This window comes from Hibiscus syriacus, unplaced genomic scaffold (assembly GCF_006381635.1).
Source record: "Hibiscus syriacus cultivar Baekdansim isolate YM2019G1 unplaced genomic scaffold, ASM638163v2 tig00112491_pilon, whole genome shotgun sequence".
Taxonomy (NCBI): domain Eukaryota; kingdom Viridiplantae; phylum Streptophyta; class Magnoliopsida; order Malvales; family Malvaceae; genus Hibiscus; species Hibiscus syriacus.
Window position 1 is genome coordinate 431036 of NW_024063344.1, and position 15411 is coordinate 446446.

General features: G+C 39.8%; 1 pseudogene; it reads left to right on the forward strand.

The window, feature by feature from the left end:
* Positions 1-7022: 7022 nt before the first annotated feature.
* LOC120180265 lies at positions 7023-9117 on the forward strand (annotated as a pseudogene).
* The last annotated feature ends 6294 nt before the right edge of the window (positions 9118-15411 follow it).

A 15411-nucleotide genomic window follows, 5' to 3' on the forward strand; every position in this document is an offset into this window, starting at 1 on the left:
TTGTCACATATAAAAGAAAAAGTGTCCAAAGCTCTGAACTTTCCATGCAAGTGAAGAATGTCGGAAGTTATCATCATTGTACCCTGCTCTGGAGTTTCCAGGTTAACCTATTCCATGGAGTACACAACTATTCGTTTATTTCAATTCTTATTTAATATGGTATTTTAATAACCTATTACAGGAATTAACCTATTCCATGGAGTACACAAGCTTGGTCCTTCACATGAAGAGAAGGGGAGATATGAAGATTAATAGCCAATAGATTCGATTAGGTGGCGTTTAGTTCGCTGGAATGTTTATGAGGGAATTAGAATCTGTCAGGAATTGGAATCCAATTCCATATTCTGTTTGGTTGGCAGAAAATTGAATTGGAATCCAATTCCATATTCTGTTTGGTTCGCAGACATGTCAGATGAATTTGATTTCAGTAATGTAAAATGACAGGATTACCTTAATTTTTTTTTAATTTTAGTTTGTTTTATAAATTACATGTAGCAATGTATTATAAAAAAATTTAAAAAAATAAATTTTAATTTTATTGATTGATTGATTATTCATTTTAATAAATTATAAAAATTATTCTAATAAACATTATAAGTTAAAATCATCCTAATTAGGGATGGTCATGGGTCGGGTTTTTGGTCCACCCGACCCGACCAAAATAAAGTTTCACCCGACCCGACCCGAATATATGAATTAGAAATCCGACCCGAAATAAAAAAAATTATTTTTATTTAATAAAAACAATGACTCAATTGAAAAAAATTATATATAGAGGGATACTATTGTAATTATTCCAAAATATATAAGGTAAAATTATATATTTTTGGGTAGAGTATTTTTTCACCCTAAACCCGAACTCGACCCGAATATCGCACTTAAAAAAGCCGACCCGACCCGACTAAAATAAAGTTTCACCCGACCCGACCCGAATATATAAATTAAAAATCGACCCGACCCGAAATAATAAAAAAAATATTTTTATTCAATATATGAATAAGTTACCAAAAGATTAATAAGGGTAGTATGATCAAATTTCAATTCCCTCCAACAAGGGAATTGAATTCCATCATAGAATGGATGTAATTCATTTTTCCTCATTTGATGGAAAGTTGAAGCCATGAGGGATTTCAATTCCCTTGAAAAACTTGAACCAAACATGGAAAAGTGATGAAATTGTATTTCAATTCCCCTAATTCGGGTATTTACATAGTAACCGGCCAATGTCCAATCAAAGTACTATTATCCATTAAAAAATGGGTTTTCATTTTTGAATAGTTTATGTTCATGGATTTTGAGTATTCAACACGATCAATACGTTGAAAGCTACAACGATAGCAGAAGCCATCCGGTGAGAGAAAGCTTAGGGGTAGAAGCTAAAGCCACTAACATAGAAAGAATCCAACGGCTGACAAATGATGGGATGCTGTGAAAGGCTCCTCTGTCTCTGGCTTGACTCTATATACAAATCTTTACTGATAGGTATATAGAAAGCATAAAAACTCTACGCTTAGAAAGGAGGGACCGGTCCGCCATTAATGCAATTCGTCCCACCTTCCTCAAAAAGACAAAAACTCACTTTTCTTTCGCGAACTATCATCATATTCATTGTTCACGTTCTACTTGGCCAGTTGCCATTAATGTCACCATCGTGGATTGTTGCTAATATATAGTTTATGCGCCTTAGAACTATTTTCGCTGGTTTTCTAAACAGCTAATTGAAATTCTATCATGGTTTACATTAATTTGGTTATCATTTTTGTTTGCTTTGAAATATTAGAAGATTGAGTTTTGAAAGGGCAGTAGGTGTTAGAATACTTAAGATGTTTGAGCTAACTGAATTAATCTGTTTGTAATTAGTTGGCCAGATGTTAATAGTCCGTTTGTTTGCTGAATTGGTTGTTAGTTTTCTCGCTTTCTCTAATCCTAGCTGTCGTCCATCATTCCTCTTAAACGGTTTCCACCATCTCTGATCACCGTCCAGCCACTATGCCGCCTTTCTCGCAGTAGGAATTCTACTTGTAAAATTGGATTGTCTCAATTAACTAATGCCTGCATTACATCTTTGAGCAGGATGGCTGAGTTCAAAGTATATCAGTGGCGATGGGAAAGATACGAGTGATTCAAGCAGGAAAGTCTTGTCATTTTCCGCACCTCTGACACCTAGGAGTGAGGGTGAGATCTTACAGTCCCCTAATTTGAAGAGTTTCAGTTTTGCTGATCTGAAAATGGCCACTAGGAATTTTCGTCGTGTGCTTGGAGAAGGTGGTTTTGGCTCGGTATTTAAGTGGTGGATTGATGAAAATTTTGTTGGGAAATAAAACGAGAACGAGTAATTTTCCTATAACGAGATTAGTAAGAATGCGAAATAAAAGCAGAAAAATAATACCCGAAAATTGATAACGGAGTTCAGCCAATTGTACTTACGTCTCCGGACTGCTGCAGATCTTTTATTAAGAGAAAAAATTTACATGTGTTTACAAAACACTCACTACTCACAAGAAAGCTCTCTAGTATTGGGAGAAAGAAAATGATTTGGGATGATTTTGAAGCTAAATAAGCTAGGGTATTTATAGTTGAAACTTATGGACTAATCTTTGAAAATACCCTAAAGTGCAATGACTAAAGTGAATTTACCCATTCCTATTTTCAACAAACATCTACCAAACTTTGAAAAACATTTTTAAAAGTTGGTTGCCAAACTTTGAAACTAACTTTTAACAATCTCCCACTTGAAGACTGATTTTAATCTGTCTTCACACCTCGATCAATGCAGCAATATTTATGGTCTTGTTATTCTAGCATGTCAACTGAAGCTTAACATAACTTCAGTTTGTCCGTAGTCACCGTCTTTGTCAACATGTCTGCCATATTTTGAACTCCACTAATCTTTTCAAGTTTCAAAATCCCATCTTCCAAAAGAGATCGGATAAAATGATATCTCAATTGTATGTGCTTCGTCCTGGAATGAAAAGACGGATTCTTTGCTAGATGGATAGCACTTTGACTGTCACAATACAAGACATTGTTTTCTTGTTTCTTGCCTAAATCTTCCAAGAAACTTTGGAGCCAAACCATGTCCTTGCTGGCTTTCCTAACAACGACATATTCCGCTTCAGTTGTGAAGAGAGCAACTATCTTCTGTAGTTGAGAAACCCAACTCACTGCAGTTCCTCCTAGAGTATAAACATACCCTGTAGTTCTCCTTCTGATGTCAATATTTCCGGCTAAGTCAGCATCTACATAGCCTGTCAGTATCGTATCTCTACCTTTGAAACAAATTGCTTTGTTTGTAGTACCCCGCAGATATCTGAGGATCCATTTGACTGCTTCCCAGTGTACTTTGTCCGGATTATTCATGTACCTGCTAACAGCTCCCACTGCTTGAGCAATATATGGTCTGGTACAAACCATGACATACATTAGAATTCCAATTGCTGAGGCATACGACACCTTCACCAGGTGTGCACGTTCTTCCTCCGTCTTTGGTGACTGTTCTTTGGAGAGTCTAAAATGAACACCTAAAGGTGTACTTACTGGTTTAGCATCTTGCATGTTGAACCTGGAGAGTACTTTGTTGATGTACTCAGCCTGTGATAACATCAAAGTCTCCGACTTTGTGTCTCTCTTGATCCTCATCCCAAGAATCTGCTTTGCAGCGCCCAGATCCTTCATAGCAAACTGCTTCGACAATTTTTGGTTCAAGTGTATAATCTCTTGCATGTTTGAGCCTGCAACGAGCATGTCATCAACGTACAACAATAAAATAATGAAGCTATTGTCGAACCTCTAGATGTAACAACAATGATCTGCTTAGCATCTGGTAAAACCACTGCTACCCATGAAGCTATCGAACTTCTTGAACCACTGTCTACCAGCTTGTTTTAAACCATACAAGCTCTTCTTTGATCCTGTAAATTCACTTGTTATGGAGCGCTCTCTTACCTGGTGGTAATTCAGCTAATTCTCATGTTTGATTTGACATAAGCGAGTCCATCTCATCTTTCATTAAAGACTCCCACTTGACTGAATCCTCCACCTGCATTGCTTCATCATAGCACTCTGGTTCACCATTGTCGGTCAGCAATAAGTAGTGCAAAGAAGGCGAATATCGTTGGGTTGGTTTAGGAATTCTGGAGGAGCATCTCAGTTCTGGTGTACGTGGTTCTTCTTGAACTGTTTCAGGATTGATATGAACATCATTTCCAGAAATCTCCTCGAACTCAGCAAATTCCTTTGTTTCAGCTTCGGTATTGGAGCTACTTGATTCTATGGTTGACATGTCTTTGTACATCACATTCTCATTGAAAATGACGTCTCTGCTTCTGATGATCTTCTGATTTTCATAGTCCCAAACCGGTAACCGAACTCATCACCGCCATAACCAACAAATGCACATTTGTTGGACTTGGCATCAAGTTTACTTCTTTCAGCAGAATCTATGTGTACATAAGAAATACAACCAAACACTCTTAAGTGTGAAAGATTTATTTCTTTCTTGCTCTAAACTTCCTCTGGTATTCTGCCATCCAAAGGAACTAAAGGCCCACGGTTGATCAGGTAAGCTGCAGTGTTGATAGCTTCAGCCCATATAAATTTGGGCAATCTGGCATGTATCCTCATGTTTCTGGCACGTTCATTCAGAGTTCTGTTCATGCGCTCTGCTACACCATTTTGCTGTGGTGTCATGGGAACTGTTGTCTCCATCTTGATCCCATTGCTTGCGCAAAATTTTCTGAATCTGTTGTTTCTGTACTCTCCTCCATTGTCAGACCTCAGCCGCTTGACTTTCAAACCAATCTCATTTTCCACCATGGCCTTCCATTTTCTGAAGGTATCAAAGATTTCTGATTTCTTCTTCAGAAAATAAACCCACACTTTCCTTGTAGAATCATCGATGAAGGTGACATAATATAGTGAGCCTACAAGAGATGGAACTGGAGATGGTCTCCATACATCAGTATGAACCAACTCTAACTTTTCTGCCTTGAGTGTCTTGCCAATTTTTGCAAAACTGACTTTCTTTTGTTTGACAAAGATGCAATCCTCGCATAGTCCGACATCTACATTCTTTAGATCCGACAACTTCTCTTTTGACAAAAGTGTTTTCATCCATTTCTCGCTCATATGGCCAAGCCTTTGGTGCCATAGGTTTGATTTTCTATCAGCATCTGCTACTGCAATGATATTCTCTAAGTTTGAGGTTACATAGAGAGTACCAGTCTTCTTACCACGAGCAATGACGAGTGCTCCTTTGGTAATCTTCCATTCACAGCCTGAAAATGTTGTACTATAACCTTCTCCATCAAGCTGTCCTACGGAAATCAAATTTCTTTTTAGGCCAGGAATATGTCTCACACCTTTCAGCGTCCAGGTGGTCTGGTTTGGCAACTTTAGTCGGATGTCTCCTCTTCCGACGATCTTCAAGGTTTCATCATCAGCTAGATGAACCTTCCCAAAATCACCACTGACATAGTTCTCCATGATTTCTTGGCATGGGGTGGAGTGGAAATATGCTACTGAATCCAAGATCCATGATTCAATCGGACTTTTGACGCTTAGAATCATGACATCACCTGTCTCCTCCGTCATGTTGGTAGATTCCTGTGCGCCGATATTTTTCTTCGGTGCTCGACAATCTCTTTTGAAGTGACCATTCTTGCCGCAATTATAATAGATAAAATCTTTATTTCTTGTTCTTTATTTTCCCCTTCTGGATTTCGATCTGCCACGATTTGAATTTCTTTTTGAAGTTCTCCCTCTACACTCCGTGTGCAAGGATGAGGAGCTTGATGCTTCACCCGATTCTCTCCGTCGAATTTCTTCACTCAATACCAGATCCTGAACATCGTTGAATTTTAATTTACTATTTCTCGACGAGCTGCTGACTGCTGTAACAGTAGCATTCCAACTGTCTGGTAGAGATGATAAGAGAATTAAAGCTCGAACTTCATCATCGAATTCAATTTCCACTGAACTCAACTGCGTTGTGATTGTGTTGAGTTCATTTAGGTGTTGAGCCACTGATGCCCCTTCTGTCATCCGCAAATTGAATAATCGCCTCATCAAGTGAACTTTGTTTGAGGCTAATGGCTTCTCATACATATTGGAGAGAGCCGCCATAAGATCTGTCGTGGTCTTTTCCTTTGCTATGTTGAAAGCAACATTGCGGGATAACGTCAGTCGGATAACTCCGAGAGCTTGTCTGTCGAGAAGAGCTCAGTCTTCAGTCTTCATGCCCTCTGGTTGCTTTCCTGAGAGAGGTTGATATAGATTTTTCTACTACAGAAAATCTTCAATCTGCATCTTCCAAAAGTCAAAGTCCGCACTATCGAAGTTTTCAATTTTCACCTTCCCTTCGTCTGCAACTATCGCTCCCACTCAAATCTGGCTTCGTCTGGGTCGTTTCTGACAATTCTTGCGAACCACCGTGTATTAGAACACATCCGTCAACAAATTCGTATCGCCGACAAAATTTTTACTATTCACGAAATTTACTATTCATGTGAATAGTAATGAATAGTAACCTCGTAAAAATTGACAAAATTTACAACCAAAAGATCTGATTACCGGTTATTGGGAAATAAAACGAGAACGAGTAATTTCCCTATAACCAGATTAATAAGAATGCGAAATAAAAACGGAAATATAATACCCAAAAATTGATAACGAAGTTCAGCCAATTGTACTTACGTCTCCGGACTGCTGCAGATCTTTTACTAAGAGAGAAAATTTACAGGTGTTTACAAAACACTCACTACTCACAAGAAAGCTCTCTAGTATTGGGAGAAAGAAAATGATTTGGGATGATTTTGAAGCTAAATAAACTAGGGTATTTATAGTTAAACTTAGGGACTAATCTTTGAAAATACCCTAAAGTGAAATGACTAAAGTGAATTTACTCATTCCTATTTTCAACAAACATCTACCAAACTTTGAAAAAAAAATTAAATAAATATTTACCGAACTTTGAAAAACATTTTTTAAAGTTGGTTGCCAAACTTTGAAACTAACTTTTAACAAATTCATTAACTGCTGCCAAGCCTGGAATTGGGACTGTCATTGCTGTGAAAAGGCTTAACCAGGAAGGATTCCAAGGTCATAGGGAGTGGTTGGTGAGTCCGCCTTTACATTACCTCATCCTTCTTTTGGTGTATGGTGGCAGCCAATATTGTGCAGTTTTAAACTGATGTTTCGAGATCGAGGTGCAGAGATTCACTGCCTTTTCTTTTTCGATCTTATAGGCAGAGGTAAATTATCTGGGACAGCTTCATCATCCTCATCTTGTGAATTGATTGGATATTGCTTAGAGGATGAACATCGTCTTTTGGCGTACAAATTCATGCCCCGGGGCAGCTTGGAGAATCATTTATTCAGAAGTAAGTTTTTTTTCTACTATTTTTCTCCTGTAATTGAGCAAATAATTTTTTTATCCTCAAATTGAAATTCTTTTTACCAGGATGTTCTTACTTCCAACCTCTTTCATGGAACCTTAGAATGAAAGCTGCTCTTGGTGCAGCAAAAGGGTTTGCCTTTCTTCACAATGCCAAAACGAAAGTGATATATCTAGACTTCAAGACTTCAAACATCTTGCTCGATTCAGTACGTGACTTGTTAAGCCAACGACATTGTTTCATATGATAATTTTCTGGATTAAAATATTATTGTAAATGCCCTTGTGAACCTTTTATTCTGATGTCATTGCAGAATTATAGTGCAAAGCTTTCTGATTTCGGGTTGGCCAAAGATGGACCAACAGGTGATAAGAGCCATGTCATTTAGTTTGCCTAACTGGTTTTAGTCAGCTTTGGTAGATCTAAGGAGTCGAGACTTTGACAGTGCTTATATATCTAGGCAACACAATAGTGTAACTTTCCACATTTTCTCAAACTGTAGGTCATTTGACAGCCAGGAGTGATGTGTATAGTTTCGGAGTCGTGCTGCTAGAGATGTTATCTGGTCGCAGAGCAGTTGACAAGAATCGACCGTCCGGAGAACATAATCTTGTGGAATGGCCCAGATCTTACCAGGCCAACAAACGTAAAATATTCCGTGTCCTAGATAACCGTCTTGAAGGCCAATATTCAATGGAAGCAGCCTTCAAGGCTGCTACCTTGCTTTGCGATGCCTGTCTGCAGAAGCCAAATTCAGACCGCGCATGAATGAGGTTGTAGCAGCATTAGAGCAGATCCAGGGATCGGGTGAATCTGGAAGTAATCAGAACGATGTTAGCAAGGCACCCCGTATTAGCAGGCTAAAGTACAGGGGATGCTAACAATGGAAGGAGTGTTGCTGCATACCGTCGGCCGTCTGCTTCCCTCTTTATGTCTGATAACGCACACCATGAAAGCGTTTCCTTTGAGTTTTATTTCAGGTGGTTCCATAACAATCTTCACAGCTCATCCATCTACTTTATTTGCATACCCTCGGCCGTCTGCTTCTGCTGGCTGTACAGTTATCGTTTAAACTAACTAAATCAAAGCCAATTGACAAAAATTGCAAGTTGAAACCCATAACGAGGGGAATGTGTGCAATGCTGTAAATCTTCCGAGATTTGTTACAATTGCGAGCCAAGTTTTGGGAAGATTCGAGTAACTGCTTTTGTATTACCATAATCAATTTTAGTGAGGCATATAATCATATTGTTTTTTTATTTTTGAAATGAATCTGTAAATCTTGCTTTACATGCAGGTTATTTGACTTACTCCATAGAATCAAAGTTTTAAAAATTTAATAATATATTATAATTGTTAACTAAATTTAGTTTGGTTGAAATTATCTCCAGTACATTATACAAGAAAAATACCATATTTAATCAGCGCACTACTTTTAGAAATGGGGCTTACACAGCAGGGTGTACCGGTTCTCTGATGTGATAATAGTGGTGCTGTTGCCATGAGTAGCAATCCAGTGTCCCATGAAAAGGCTAAGCATGTTGATCTGGATGTGCATTTTGTGAGGGAAAAAGTTGCTACTAAACAGGTGCTTGTCAATTATGTTCCAGCTAGTCATCAGGTTGCAGATGGGTTTACTAAACCATTGTCCAAATCTTCGTTTGAGCAGTTTCGATCCAAAGTGCAGATTTTCTCATTCGATCAAGGAGAAGGAAAAGAGTAGGGAGAATATTAGAGAATAAGAGCTGATGTAGCTGAAGTTGGTATGTTGTATGAGCTGGTGTAACTGAAGGTTGTATGTTGCCTGTAGCTGAAGTTGGTGTATAGGTCTCTGTTGAGATGTTGGGCTGGTATCTTGATTCATTATAATAATAGACCCCTCCTTTCTTTCCAAAAAAAAATAACGAGCTAGAAAATAATTGTTGACGAAAACGGGTAAAGAAAACGAAAGAACACGAGAATTTTACGAGGTTCGGCAATGTGCTTACGTCCTCGGTGCCTAGGCGGCGCTAGAAGTTTTATTCAATGATGTTTTAGGTCTAGGTTACATCTCTATTTATAATAGAAAACCCTGGTACATAATTACAAAATCAACCCTGTACCGTACCGCGGGGGGCTGCGCCCCCACACCCCCAACCCACATAATTCTTAACCCCACAACGAGACTTTTTATGAGCCATACATAACAAATCTCCACCTTGGCGAATATCCTGCCCCTTGGAAACTTCAATGTGGGTTGGGTTACCTTGCTTCTTTAACAACTCGAAACATTCAACAAGTCCAAGCAATGCTTGTACTTGTCTGTCGTAACTGGCTTGGTGAACATATCAGCGGCATTCTCTCATCAGTATGTACCTTCTGAAACAAAACCTCTCCAGATGCAACCAACTCTCTGATCTTGTGGAACCTTACATCAATATGTTTAGTTCTAGCACGATACACCTGATTCTTAGCCAAGTGAATAGCACTTTGATTATCACAAAGCAACTGAACTCCACCTTTTTGAACACCCAACTCCTTCACTAAACCAGTAAGCCATAAAGCTTCTTTGCAGCTTCAGCCGCTGCCATGTATTCAGCTTCAGTTGTAGATAGTGCCACGACAGATTGAACAGTAGACTTCCAGCAAATAGGCCCTCCACCAAGAGTAAACACATACCATGTCGTAGATCTTCTATTATCCAAGTCACCTGCATAATCTGAATCCACATATCCTACAACCAAAGGATTATCCCGCTGACTCCCAAAAACAATTCCATGTCCCACAGTACCCTTTAAGTACCGAAAGATCCACTTGACTGCATCCCAATGTTGCTTACCAGGTTTAGACATGTACTTACAAACTTGACTAACAGCATGAGCTAAATCAGGACGAGTACATACCATCGCATACATCAAGCAGCCAACAGCATTAGAATACGAAACCTTTGCCATATTTTCAGCTTCCTTATCTGTCTTAGGGCACTGTTCTGATGAGAGCTTAAAGTGATTCGCCAATGGAGTGCTAACTGGTTTCGCGCTGCTCATCGCAAACCTTTCTAGCATTTCTCAACATAACCCCGTTGAGATAGCCGCAGTTTCCTTGAGTCTCTGTCCCTGCAAATTTCCATTCCAAGAATTTTCTTTGCAGCACCTAAATCTTTCATATCAAATTCCTGACTCAATAAAGTTTTCAAACCGATAACATCATCCATGTTCTTCGCAGCAATCAACATATCATCAACATACAGTAATAGAAAAATAAAAGAACCATCATCAAGGCTCTTAACATAGACACAACAATCATACTCACATCGGTTGTAGCCAATCTTGATCATATAGGAGTCAAACCGTTTATACCACTGTCTCGGAGACTGTTTTAACCCGTACAAAGATTTCTTCAATCTGCAAACTAAATGCTCGTTTCCAGGTTGAGTGAAACCTTCAGGTTGCCGCATGTAGATCTGCTCCTCTAAATCACCATGCAAAAAAGCAGTTTTAACATCCATCTGCTCTAAATGCAAATCCCAACTAGCCACCAATGCAAGTACTGCTCGGATTGAAGTGTGCCTGACCACAGGAGAAAAGATTTCATCATAATCAACTCCTTTGTTGTGAAAAACCCTTCGCTACCAAACGAGCCTTGAACTTCTCCCCTCTTTTTCTGTTACTGCTGGTTTCTTCTTATACACCCATTTGCAACCAATCGGCTTCTTACCCTCAGGAAGGGGAACTAACTCCCATGTGCGATTGTGATTCAAAGACTCCATCTCCTCAACCATGGCTGCCATCCACTTGTCGTTTTCCTGACTAGTAACGGCATCATGAAAAGTAACTGGATCATCACTGCTAACAGTAAGTGCAAAAGATACCAAGTCTTCAAAACCCAATCTGTTTGGAGGCTTTATATTCGTCTGTCTCACCCTGTCTCTGGCGAGACTATAATCCTGCAAATCATCCGTAGTGGAACCACCAGAAGTCGGTTGAGAAGTTTCTGGTTTCTCAACTGGAAACTGCTCGAAATCTACCACTGTCGTGTCTTGCTTCTGCTGCAACATAGACTGTTCATCAAAAACGACATCTCTACTAATCACAACTTTCTTCGCAACTGGATCCCAGAACTTGAATCCTTTGACACCTTCTTGTAACCCAGAAAAATGCACTCCTTCGATTTTGCATCAAGTTTGGATCTCTCATCAGCAGGTACATGCACATAAGCAGGACAACCAAAAATCCGTAAGTTATCAAAACTAACATCATGACCAGTCCATACCTCTTCTGCAACTTTCCCAGCCAGCGATGCCCTTGGCGATCTGTTGATAAGGTAACACGCCATGTTAACAGCCTCAGCCCAGAAGTGTTTGGGAAGCCCCGCATTCAACCGCAAACATCTGGCTCTTTCATTCAACGACCTGTTCATTCGTTCCGCAACACCATTCTGTTGTGGTGTCTTGCGCACTGTAAAATGCCTCTGAATCCCATGCTCCTTACAGAATTGTAGGAACCGTGAATCTGTGTACTCCGTACCATTATCAGACCGCAAACACTTGATTTTTCGTCCTGTTTTGTTTTCTACCTCAGCTTTCCACAGCTTGAACTTCTCAAAAACTTCAGATTTCTGTTTCAAAAAATACACCCAAACTTTCCGTGAAAATCATCAATAAAAGTAACATAGTACCTAGATCCACCCAAAGACGATGTCGTGGAAGGCCCCCATACATCAGAATGCACATAATCAAGAATCCCTTGAGTTGTGTGCTTCGCAGTCTTGAAACGGACTTTAGTCTGTTTACCAAGAACACAATACTTGCAAAAATCGAGCTTACAGCTTTTGACACCATGCAACAAGTTTCTCTTGTGTAATTCTGCCATACCACGTTCACTAAGATGAGCAAGGCGCATATGCCACAATTTTGTCGTATCATCACAGGACTCAACAGAGTGAACTCCACCTGCAACGGTACTCCCTAACAATCTGTAGATATTCCCTGCAGTCATCTTGCCTTTCATCACAGTCAATGCTCCTTTAACAATCCGAATGGTTTCTCTATCCTCGTCAGCCTTAGGGATAAAACCATTCTTGTGCAAAGTGCCCAAGGAAATCAAATTCTTCTTCAAGTCTGGGATATGTCGAACACCACTCAACGTCCGAACGGAGCCATCGTGCATCTTAATTCTGACATCACCAATACCAACAATATTGCAACATCGATCATCACCCAAATAAACCGAACCAGAATTAACCGGTCTGTATGTCGAAAACCATTCCCTATTTGGCGTGATGTGATAAGAACATCCAGAATCAAGAATCCAAGCATCCGTCAATTGTGTCGTTGAAATAGAAAGCATATCACCCTCACTGCAATCAGAAGTATCATCCTCGACCACGTTCACAGACTTGGATGAGCCATCACGCTTCTCATCGGTATGCTTTTTCAACTTCGGACAGTCTCGCTTCATATGTCCCGCCTCCTTGCACTTGTAACATTGAATCGTCTTCTTATCCCTGGATTTGGATCTGGAATTCCGCTTCCCGGACCCTGTCTTCTCTGGCTTCCGTCCACGATCTCGATTACCCTTGACATATAAGCTATCGGCTTGAGAGCTTTCCCCTGCATTCTGCTTCCGCTGGTTGTGAGCCAACAAGGCTGCAGTAATCTCCTCAACGTTGATAGTCTCTTTCCCATATATAAGAGTAGTCACCATGTGTTCGTAAGAGGAAGGCAACGAACACAACAGAATCATCGCTCTGTCTTCATCCTCAATTTTCACATCAAGCCGAGCCAGATCAGAAACGATTTGATTGAAGACATTCACGTGTTGCGCCAAATCGTGATCGTCCTGCATCTTCAGCCCATACAGCCGCTGCTTCAGATACAGTTTTGTCGTTAAGGATTTGGACATAAACTGACTTTCCAACTTCCTCCAAATTTCGTCTGGAGACGATAGATGCATGACGTGATACATGACCTCGTCCGCCAAGCATAATCGTATGGTTCCTGCCGCTCGCTGCTGCAATTCTTCCCAATCTTCCTCATCCATCGACGCCGGCTTTGTAGGTCGCAAAGCCTTCAAGATCCCTTGCTGCGCCAATAGATCCTTCACCCTCGTTTGCCATAATCCAAAGTTACCCTGACCATCGAATTTCGCGACTTCGAATTTTGCTCCTGACATCTGATACCAATTGTTGACGAAAACGGGTAAAGAAAACGAAAGAACACGAGAATTTTACGAGGTTCGACAATGTGCTTACGTCCTCGGTGCCTAGGCGGCGCTAGAAGTTTTATTCAATGATGTTTTAGGTCTAGGTTACATCTCTATTTATAATAGAAAACCCTGGTACATAATTACAAAATCAACCCTGTACCGTACCGCGGGGGCTGCGCCCCCACACCCCCAACCCACATAATTCGTAACCCCACAACGAGACTTTTTATGAGCCATACATAACAATAATATTTGTTCGTTACTTGGAGTGCCTTTGGTTCCTAAGAGAGTATCAGAAAGGGACTGCTCTAAGCTATTTGATAACGTTAGAGCTAGGGTCAATGGTTGGGAAGCAAGAAGTCTTTCATATGCTGGTCGAGCTCAACTTATTCAAACTGTTCATTTTCATGTGCAAAACTATTGGTCTCGGCATTTTATCTTGCCAAAGGCTTGTTATGGTGAAAGTGAATCAAATTTGCATGCGTTTCTTTTGGAAGGGAAAATTTGATGTTTAAGGAGCTCGAATTAGTTGGGAGCAAATATGTAAACTAAAAGATGAAGGTGGAATTGGTCTGCAGGATTTGTGCAGTTGGAATAGAGCTTGTGTAATACAGCAACTTTGGTATTTGTTAGTACAAGCTGGCTTTCTTTGGATTGCTTGGTTAGAGACAAATAAGCTTAAAGGGATGTCAGTAATGCCATTACCTATATATGTTGACAGCAGTTGGTGTTGGAAGAGGATAGTGGGATTAAACTGAAGCAGCAAGTGTTTTTCAGGTGTCGGGATGACCTGCTAGAGTTGATCTTAATGACAGGAGAAACTTCATACTTTGTATAGCATGGTATATTAGATACACTGTATACAAATATTAGGTGAAAGTTAACAATAGGTGATTATAATGGTGTAGCAATTATCTGCCTTTATTAATGGAAACAAAGTTAATCCACAAAAAAACCATGCAAGGGTTGTATGAGTTTAAAGTAGCATAGCTGCATTGCTTCTTCAGTAATTGTGGATGATCCAAATGGATGTAGAACTTGCATAAAGTTGTCTCTCATTTTTAAGAGTAATGCGGGAGATTTAGTGTTTGGAATATAGTTACCTTTATATTTTCCCCCCATCTTTCATTTGGAGTACATAAACTTGATATTTTTAATCATGGTTGTAATCCCAGCAACATATATATTTGAAGTTTTGATAAGATGTGGAGAGACCGATTTCTTTGTTTCAGGGTTCGAAAGATCTCCACCAATACTTGTGCTTCTGTTGGTGTCAAAAGAATGGGAGAGCTGGACATCAAACCATTCCGGATTGCAGCCAAAAGAAAATACTCGGGTTTAGAAGCTAATCTGAAAGCAGCAGAGCTTGGTCTCGGTTGCAGGACTACATTCTAGATTCTAATTGGCATCCTTTTAAGATACTCACGGACAAGGATGGGAATTCCAAGGTATTTTACTTATATATATCAACCCAAACCTTCAGTTGGTAAACAATTCTAATAGTTCAATTTTTCATTTCTCATGTTCATTCAAGTTGTAACAGCTTAGAAATGGTCACGTTCCACAGCATTGAACCATAGGCTCTTTTGTGCCCTATTATTCAACTGATCAACTTCCTTTGTGCTTCATAGACCGATTTCTTCACTTGAAAAATGTGATATTTGCAGGGAATACTTGATGAGGAAGATGAGCGATTGAAAGCCATCTAGAGTGAGGACGGAGATGAAATATACAGTGCTGTTACAGCAGCCCTTGCAGAGATTAACGAGTACAACGCAAGTGGAAGGTACATAGTACCCGAACTATGGAACTTCAAAGAACGGAGGAGGGCA